The sequence below is a fragment of the Chinchilla lanigera genome, unplaced genomic scaffold, assembly GCF_000276665.1.
Source record: "Chinchilla lanigera isolate Chin_1 unplaced genomic scaffold, ChiLan1.0 scaffold00006, whole genome shotgun sequence".
NCBI lineage: Eukaryota > Metazoa > Chordata > Mammalia > Rodentia > Chinchillidae > Chinchilla > Chinchilla lanigera.
The window spans coordinates 35,298,035-35,306,777 of NW_004955407.1; the positions used below are offsets into that span (position 1 = coordinate 35,298,035).

Below are 8,743 nucleotides of genomic sequence, written 5' to 3' on the forward strand. Positions count from 1 at the left end.
CACAGCTCCGGACTCAAGGCTGGAGGGGTGGTTTTGTTCCCTGGTAACCTCAGGTTGAGTACAAAGACGCATAGTTGAAGCCTGGCAATCTCCCATCTTCTGTCTTCAATCTGAAGGGGCTGAGAGCATGTAAATTCAGGGATGAATAACCTTGCAGAGCTGGGATTTTTACAGCAACAAAAAATATAAAATGAAAGTTGGGTTCTGTGTTTAGTTACCTGTCAGGGATCTGCAGACGCAGGTGAAGAGTCTTGGTTCGAATCCAGAACGGCTTTTAACGGCTTTTAGGTGCCTGGCTTAAAAGGAAAAACTCTGTTTCTCATGTGCAGCAGTGAAGGGCCCAGGATTCTTCTCTTTCCTCATCCCCGTAGAGAGCCCTGACCATGTTCTTGCTCTTGTGCAATAAAGTAGGCTGTGTGTACCTCCTGCAGAGAGAAGCAGGTCTCTGTTTTCCCCTTAGGTGATGACTTTTTTGTTTGTTTGTTTTGAGATAGGGTCTCAGTATGTAGTCCAGACTGGCCTCAAACTGGCAATGATCCTCCTGCCTAAGCCTCCCAGGTGCTAAGGTTGCAGGCTCGAGCCACTATGCCCAGCTCAACTTTCAGACTTTCCAACCCCTTACCAATAGCCAAAACTGTATAGGGGCCCTGGACCTAACCAGCACCCTTTGAGCTGAAGTTCAAACCACAAGGTTGTGGAGATCATATCTATAGCAAATGATTAAGAAAGTGCAGAAAAATCACATTGTCCTAGGTTTTCAAGGTCCACTCCCCCAGCCGCCTGTAAGCTCATCAAACCCATTTCATAGACCAATAGATTGAGGCCAAGGAGCAGGGTTGGCAATGGGAAGGGGACAGGTATGGCCCCACCAGGGTTACCCGCTAAGTCTGCCCTCTTCTCCCCATGCTCAAATCAAGGGGCAGCTCGCAACCTGCCACCTGGACTGATGATGAGGCGCTTGCTCCTGGTCTCTCTTCAGGGCTGTCCTGGCCCGAGGCCGGGCTGCCGGGTCTCCTCTGTCACAGCCTGGCTCCGGTGCCTCTGGTCCCACAGGCCCGATCCCAGTTAAGACTGCTGCAGCTCTGGAGACGACCTGGCTTGAGGGATGTGACCACCAATGGAAATCTCCGGTGAAGCCCACCTCTCCCAGGCAGTCTGCATAGGGTCCTCCCAAACCTCAGGGGAGGCTGGCACCCTGCTGAGTTTTATCTTTATCTGATTTGTGTGTGTGGTACCAGAAACTGAATCCACCACCTTCACACTGACTGCTTTTAATTTTTAAAATTGTGAGACATGCTCTTTGTAAGTCCTGAAGTTGCCAGTGCTAGGCTGGAACTTGTGATCCTCCTGCCTCAGCCTCCCTGAGTGCTGGGATGACAGGTGTGCGCCACCACGCCTTGCTTGGCACCCTGCTGAAAACCTGCAGGAGTGTCCCACAGTGGGGACAGCGTTGGTCCAAAGTGCTGGCATGGTATAGATGCCCTGCCCAGCCTCCTGCACCCACACCCACTTCTTCAAGGCCATGCCCTCCGTGTGCAGAACTTGGGCAGTCTGGTCCCTCTCTCAAGCTGAGCGCTGACTCCTTCCATCGCGTCCTCCAGCCCAGGGCCTTGCTGGCTGGAGCCCTGGCTCACGCACTGCCCTCTGGGCAGGCCGTCAGCCCCAGCCCCCTCCCCCTCGGACCCCAAGGAGCACGGGCCTGTGTGGGTCTTGGCCTCTGCCACCAGGTGAGGGCTGGCTCAGGGGTCAGCGCCAGGTCGCAAATGTGGGCTCCTTTCCCGGGGCTCCACTGTTCCAGGCACTTCTGAGTGTGGGTCTCTAGAACATGGCGAATCTGAACACTAGTTCTGTCTACACTGTGCTCCTAGGGGAGGGGGAGGGGGTGGGGAGGGGGATAGGGGGTGAGCTTGTAAGGTGTAGGGTGAGCGCGTGGGGGGTGCATGTGGGGATATAGGGGCGAGGGTGGAGGAAGGGAGGTAGGGTGGGATACGGGGGATGGGTGTGGGAGTATGGGATGGCGAGCTGCGGAGGGGGCCGGGCTGGGGCGCGTGCTTCCCGGGCCATTGGGTCTGCCTCTCTCCCTTCCCTTCTCCCCCTCCTCCCGCTTCTCCCCCTCCTCCCTATCTCTTCCATCAGCTTCGGTTTCAGTTTCGAATTCCCCTCTCGGGGTCTCAGAAAGGAAACTCGGGACAAACTGGGAATCCGCGAATGATTTAATCCCGGGGCGGGGCGGGCGGATCCGGGAGCAAAGTGGCCGTGCCCCGCGGCTGCGGAGCTCCCTGCGGTCCCAGGCTGAGCCGCCGCTAGAGCACCGACTGGGTTTCCGGTGCGGGCCTAGAGGCTGGAAGGATGCGAAGCAGGGCACCCTGCTCCGGGAGGGAGGCGTCCGAGCCCCCGCCCAGCGGCCCCTGGGCTGCAAGCGGCCTGTGTGCTCCGGTACCGTGTCCTCCTTCCTCAGTACGCCGACCCCCCAGGGGGGAAGGGGGTCCCTGCGTCCGCCTCACCAGAGTCCAGATCTGTGTTCGCGCCCGCAGTTTGGAGGGGCCCAGGTGCTGCGGGCTGCTTCTCTGTCCTCAAGGTCACCGCCAGGACGTTGCCTGTCCTCTGTCCTGGGCGCAACAGAGCCTGCGGGAGGGACAGGAGCTGAGAGCCTGTGAGCTGGCACAGCTTCGGGGAGCACTGGACGGCTGGGCTGGGGACCTCGGGGTCTGGGCAGGTCTTCATGTACGGGGTGGGAGGGCAGCCCAGCATCAGCGTTTACAGCCTTGCTGGAGGTGGGGCGGCCTCTCCAGGATCAGGGTTCCAGGATCAGGGCTCCAGGGATCAGCTGCCAGGGTCTTCCAGGGGTCAGCTACCAGGGTCTTCACACTGGGAAAGCGGCGCTGCGTTGTGAGAAGTCCCCTTACAGGGGAAGGGTCTGCCCAGGGAAAGCACCGTCCTGCCTGCCTCTCTTCCTCCCAACTGTCCTTCCTTGCGTTGTTCGAGGAACGCTGAGCACCCTGATAGGTCCATGCTGGGTGCTGGGGTGTGGGAATGGGGAGCCAGCCACGCAGGGGACAGTACTCAGCCACAGGACAGAGGGGTGCTCTGGGCCAAGTGGAGGAGCCTGGGGAGCCAGAGGGGCCCTGGAGCATGAGGATCTGGGAATCTGGGAAGGACATGAGAAGAGGACTGACGGGGGAGGTGACGGTCACCTCAAAACCATCCCAGTGTCCTGATACCGAGGAGAGGTGGTGGCGAGTACTGCACACTCCTACTTCCACAAAATGCTGAGGTCCATTGACCTGCGCTGCCCCAGCTTCCTGCCAAAGCTGGGAGCCTGTGGACCTAGGTGCTGCTGTGTACTGCACATGAGCTTGGAGGTGCTCGGGCTGTGAAAGTGTGACCCAGCCGGGTCCAGGCAGCCTTTCCAGTGCTGGAGTTGTGACCCAACGTCTCAGGGCGGCCATTCGCCTCTTTTCTCACTCCTCTGCCTAAACGACAGCTGCCGCCACCTGGCACCACAGATGCCTGGAAGGATCCAGACGGGGAAGAGTGGAGCTGTAAGCGCAGCCTGCACTTTGCCCTTGGAAGTAGAAATCTGTGCACCTGGGGGCGGTGGGGGTCCCTATCCCTATCCCAGTCCTCTCAGTTGCCCAGTCAGATGGAGATTTCAGTAAGGAACTATTTCAGATGGTCAGATGGGTCCAAGGTACTGAATGCTGGCACTTCTGTGAAGTTGATCAAAGAGTTAGATCTACTAAGAGCCACCCAGTCAGGACCAGGGCCAGTGTGTGGCAGGGAACACTTTACCACTGGTCTTAATTTTGAAAGTCAGTGCTAATGTACCCACGTTTTCCTAATGGAGATAGCTTGGTCCCAATGCCTCCTGGGAACTTCCGGCCCTGTCTAGCTGTGTGACCAGGAGCCATGAGGAGCTGGGAGACCATTGGGAGGATCACCCCAACCTCCCCAGGATCCAGAAAGGACACCTTGTGGCTGTTTCATGCACCAGGTTTGAGGAAGCAGAATGCCAAGGTTGGCGTTTCTGTGAGCGTGGACCTTGGTGTTGGGAATACATTCTCCAGAGCCTTTGGACGTTGGTTATGTTTAGTGTGTGTGTACTTCTCATTCCTGCTAGGGACAGAATTACATCGCCTCTCCCAGTTCCTACGCTGGTGCCCTGAGCCTTTGGGCGTTGGTTATGTTTAGTGTGTGTGTACTTCTCATTCCTGCTAGGGACAGAATTACATCGCCTCTCCCAGTTCCTACGCTGGTGCCCTGGCTTCGGGACATGGTCTGTGAGCTGTAGAACCATCAGAAAAATCAGGACAGGGGCAGCAGCAAGCTGCCCACCCAGGCAGGTTTCCTTTCGCCACAAAGGAGACTTAAATGAACCCAGTGTTTCCTACTATTGTGTCTCCCTTTCCCTGCCTTGCAAGCAAAGTCACTCTGACATGACCTTTCTGCCCTTTTGTTCTTCCTTGCCTTTCTCTAGCTATAAAAACAGCTTCCTCTGCTCAGCCATCAGATCTGTCCTTCCTGATAGAATGAAGCCCTCTGATTCTAGAATTACAAATAAAGCCAATTATGATCTTTGAATTGGTATAATATTGTTCTTTGGCAACAGGATTGAACAGTATCCTGGGTCCCCCTCTTCACCCAGCCACCCTGGAACATGGAGGTCCACCCACTGTCCTGCAGCCATGAGTGGCCACCGTGGGCAGCCGTGAGCCCTGATAATCACATCAGCTTGATACCCATCCTGTGAGGCCGGCCTTAATCCAGGCTCCTAGGTGTGCTGACAGTCACCTGCCCGTCGTTCCATGGCATGTTGCTCAGACAAGCCTCGAGTGACACTTGTCCAAGAAGAATGAGTATATAGGGGCCATGGGTTTGCCTTTGGGTGAGTGGGGACAGCACTTAGCTCCTAAGGGCTGGGGCTGCCAAGTGGGGAGCAGGTATTGATTGCTGGGGGACCATGGTCCCCTGATGAGCGTGTGCAGCTCAGTGGACTCTCCGTGCCCCACACAGAGGTTCCTCCAAACAGCGCCCCATTTACGAGGAGCCGCCTCTGTGTGGGCATGGAGAGGGTGTGTGTCCCTGCAGGTGGAAGGACCAGGTCAGAACTCTGTGCTTCTGTTACACAATTGGAGTGGCAAGGATATAGGTGGGGCAGCTTCGGTTGTGTTTTGCTATTGGCTGGTGGGGTTTGGTGCTCTGCAGAGAGAGAACAAGCACTGGAACATAATATGAGATTCTCTTAGCAAAATATTCCCTTGTGAATGTTAGGAACCCATACGTGCTGCTCATGGAGAGCTGGAGAGGCTGCATTCATCTTTTTCTTAGTCATAAGCTAATCACACACACCAGTGGTTCACACGTGTTTTTAGAGAACCAAGAGAAAGGTCATAACTAAAATTTGGGGCAAAAATGTGGCACAGGTGGAATCCTTGTACATCTGTTATGACCGTGTCACTGGCAGTGCCTGTCCTGCACAGCAATGTTCAAACACTGTGGCAATCGGACAGTGTGAGCACATTTATTTCAAGTTTCTAGGAAGTGAAAAACAGAAGGTCAGTTACTGACGCTTTGTGCATGCGCAGGGCCAGTTTATAAAAACTACTCCCTCTGGTAATACATTGAAATTGGGCGAGAGGAACAAACTAGCAAAACCCACCTCATGTCATTCAGTATGTTGGACGGTGAAGACCAAACAGAATGTCCCATTGGTGTCTCGATTTTTAAATGATTGTTGTATTAGGAATATAAGACAAAACAGTGCGATAAACCGTACAAAGGCAAGGGGAATCACAAAAACATTTTTACTACAACAAACGACTGACAGATGTTCCTCAGTGAACCATACAAAAAGGTCACAAAGCCTTTTTGGAACTGCAGGTGGGGCTACACATGACAACCAAGTCACAGTGTTACCAGTGAGGCTGTGACGTTTGTGTAATGTTCCCATCTTGGCTCAGAGAAACTTGTCTATCTGCATCATCTAAATAAAGTCAGATTTGGCCTGAGAGCATGTTCAAAGGGCCAAATAGTTGCTGCTAACCAGGGCAGTTAGTTCACCATAAAAAGGGGAAAAGAGGGCCACAAAATTAACATAAAGCTACATTCTCTGTGGGGGAAAAAAGGAAAATAAAGCTGAGTTTTACCCATTCCCCTGTAACTGACACTAACAATGGCCTTCATTCACTGGGCTTTGTCCTCACAGTGTGACGGGGGACAGGACAGCAGCAGACAGCCACTGTCTCCCAAAGTTTCACAGCAAAGCAGGCGGTGCTTCTGCACCTGTGTGAGTTTCACAGCAGGACAGGACAAGACAGATTTGCTAACGTGCTTTCAGTCACCCAAGGACGGAGTGTCCGGGTCTTTATTGTGCAATGTTCCTTCAACTGCGCCCACTAAGTGCAACCAGGGAGCGGGAGTCTTGGCAGAGCACGGAAAGTGGCGCAGCGGGAGGATGGGATGAGGCTGAGCATCCTTGGTATGGGGCTCAGTCCACGCCCAGCTGTGCCGGTGGCCGGGCTTTCTCGGTCTCCCTCTGCTCCCCACACCCTCGCTGGGGATCCTACGGACCAGGAGCCCTGAGCACAGCTCCGATCGGAGCAGGACCATGCGGGTCTGCAGTGCTGGGAGTGCTCTCATCTTTCAGAGCATCCAATGACCCTCCCAGCCTGTCCACGTTAGGGTGGAAATATTGGCCTTGAAACACAGGTGCTGCTGTTGGGTACTCTTCTGGAAAGAAGAGTGCAAGTTCAAAAGTCCCTCTGCCACCAGTGAACTTGGGAAGCATCATATTACATGGAAATCAAATAACAGCTAATTCTTTTTGAGACAGAGTCTTGCTCTGTAGTTCAGGCTAGCCTCCAACTATGGCGATCCTCCTGCCTGAGGATCCCGAGAGGTGGGGATAGAGGCAAGTACCACTGTGCCAGAAATCATTAACTGATTTTTATATAGACTATTGTTTTGTGTGGTTTTTTTTTTTGGTACCAGGAGTTGAACTCAGGACCTTGTGCTTGCCAGGCAAGCGCTTGTGCTGCTGAGCTATATCCCCAGCCATTAACTGATTTTAAAGGGAGAATGAAATGAAAGTTTATGACAGGAAAGAAACATGCTGACTGACTTATAGGCAACCCCAGGAAAGAGATAAGTGGGCAACTCCATAACAACCAGCTACTTGAGAAAATAGTGCTAAACAAAAGATGCATTTCACTTCAGGAGTTCCCAAAGGATGTCACTATCCATGGGTTTTGTCTAGAAGGGTTGGGATCTCTGGACAGGGTGGGTTCAGTTACCATGTAGGGGTGAGTTTGCACATGGCCCAACATGTGCTGCAGAAATATGCTGCGTCCCCCTCTCCAGGAGGAGAATGTACTATGAAAATGCACTGCAGGGTGGGTATAATAATACTTGGGGTCGGCTCTTGGTCAGATCTGTGGCATCTTCGCTTGCACCGGCTCATCCAGTTTGCCTCCCCACCCCACCCCACTTTCTCATCTGCAGGAATACAGCCGCCACCGTGGGTGACCAGCAGCCTCATTCACACCCCCTCTTGTCTCCAGCGGTGCAGCTGCCCGCCCCTCTGCTCTCAGGCACTGCTCACACATCCTGCCAGCCCCCCGCCCCTCTAGGGGCTCCAGCCTGCTTAGTCTTCAGGGGAGCTGAGAGGTGATGGTCCATCTTCTAGAGCGGCTGCAGAATGGTGAGGGATGATAGGGCAAGAGAGACTCCATTTTCTGTTTTTAACTTCATATTAAGAGAAGTCACTTAAAGTTCACTTAAGCTATACTTCGTCCCAGTCACCTTGGTTAGTTATGAACTCAGAGCGGAACACAGCCATAAAATGGGAACAGAACAAACAGGACAAATTGGGAAGTGGGCTAAAAGTTAAACTGCCATGGTCATGTGGAATTCTGTTGTCTGACCTTCTGGGAGAAGTAAACTTTGAGATAATTCTGACATTCTTGTAAGATTCCCAAAAATGAGGTAATGGTTACTATAGAAACCTAAAATGTACTTAAGGTGAGACCCAGATTGGCTCCTGGTTAGAGACTGTCTGTCAGCCGGCTCCAATAAAGCTTTGTTCATTCCTGCCTGTTCGGTTTTCTTGTGAGTGCCTTTCTCAATGAACTCACTTGCCCTATCAGGAGCAGTGGCCCTGCCCCCTGGGGGGGCACCAACCCTTGACTGTCTGAACACGGAAACCAAATGGCCGGCTCTCACTTTCAGCGCCAATGTGGTGTGGTTGGGACACCCGTGACCATGCACAATGTGACTGCTGCAGTCTGGAAGAGACAACTGAACAAATCAAACAAGCACTGGCCCAAGAGGAGGAGGAGGAAAATGGCGACAAGGGGGCCAAGGAGACACAGGAACCAAGTGAGACTGGGCAGGGCGACCATCCTGCCGTGGGCACAGTGCCCAGTCCAGAGTCTGTCTCACTTTACACTCTGTGAGCGCAGGAAGGCAGACACCAACCGCACATATGGAGTAGTAGCTTTAAGTGCGGAGCAGAGGTGCGTCAGGGAGCTCACTGACGCAATCCGCCTGTTAGCCATTCAGGGCCATAGTCAGTGAGCAAGGGTGTCACTCACCATCTCTGTCTAGAGGAGGGGTGTCTTGGGAGTCACTCTGCATCCCCGATGGTCACTGGAGGCACAGGGAGATGGCCCAGCGGTGCCCGGGTTATTTCCACACCCTCAGATGCCACAGGTGGGCGAGTCAGCTGCTGGGTTTGCTTCTCTAC

General features: G+C 53.7%; 1 long non-coding RNA gene across 1 annotated transcript; it reads left to right on the forward strand.

Annotated features, from left to right (window-relative positions):
* The first annotated feature begins 1,103 nt into the window (after positions 1-1,103).
* On the forward strand, positions 1,104-7,974 carry LOC106146670. The gene is made up of 3 exons (XR_001231214.1): positions 1,104-1,727; positions 4,610-4,885; positions 7,501-7,974. It is a non-coding gene; the product is annotated as an uncharacterized LOC106146670 (long non-coding RNA).
* Positions 7,975-8,743: the final 769 nt, after the last annotated feature.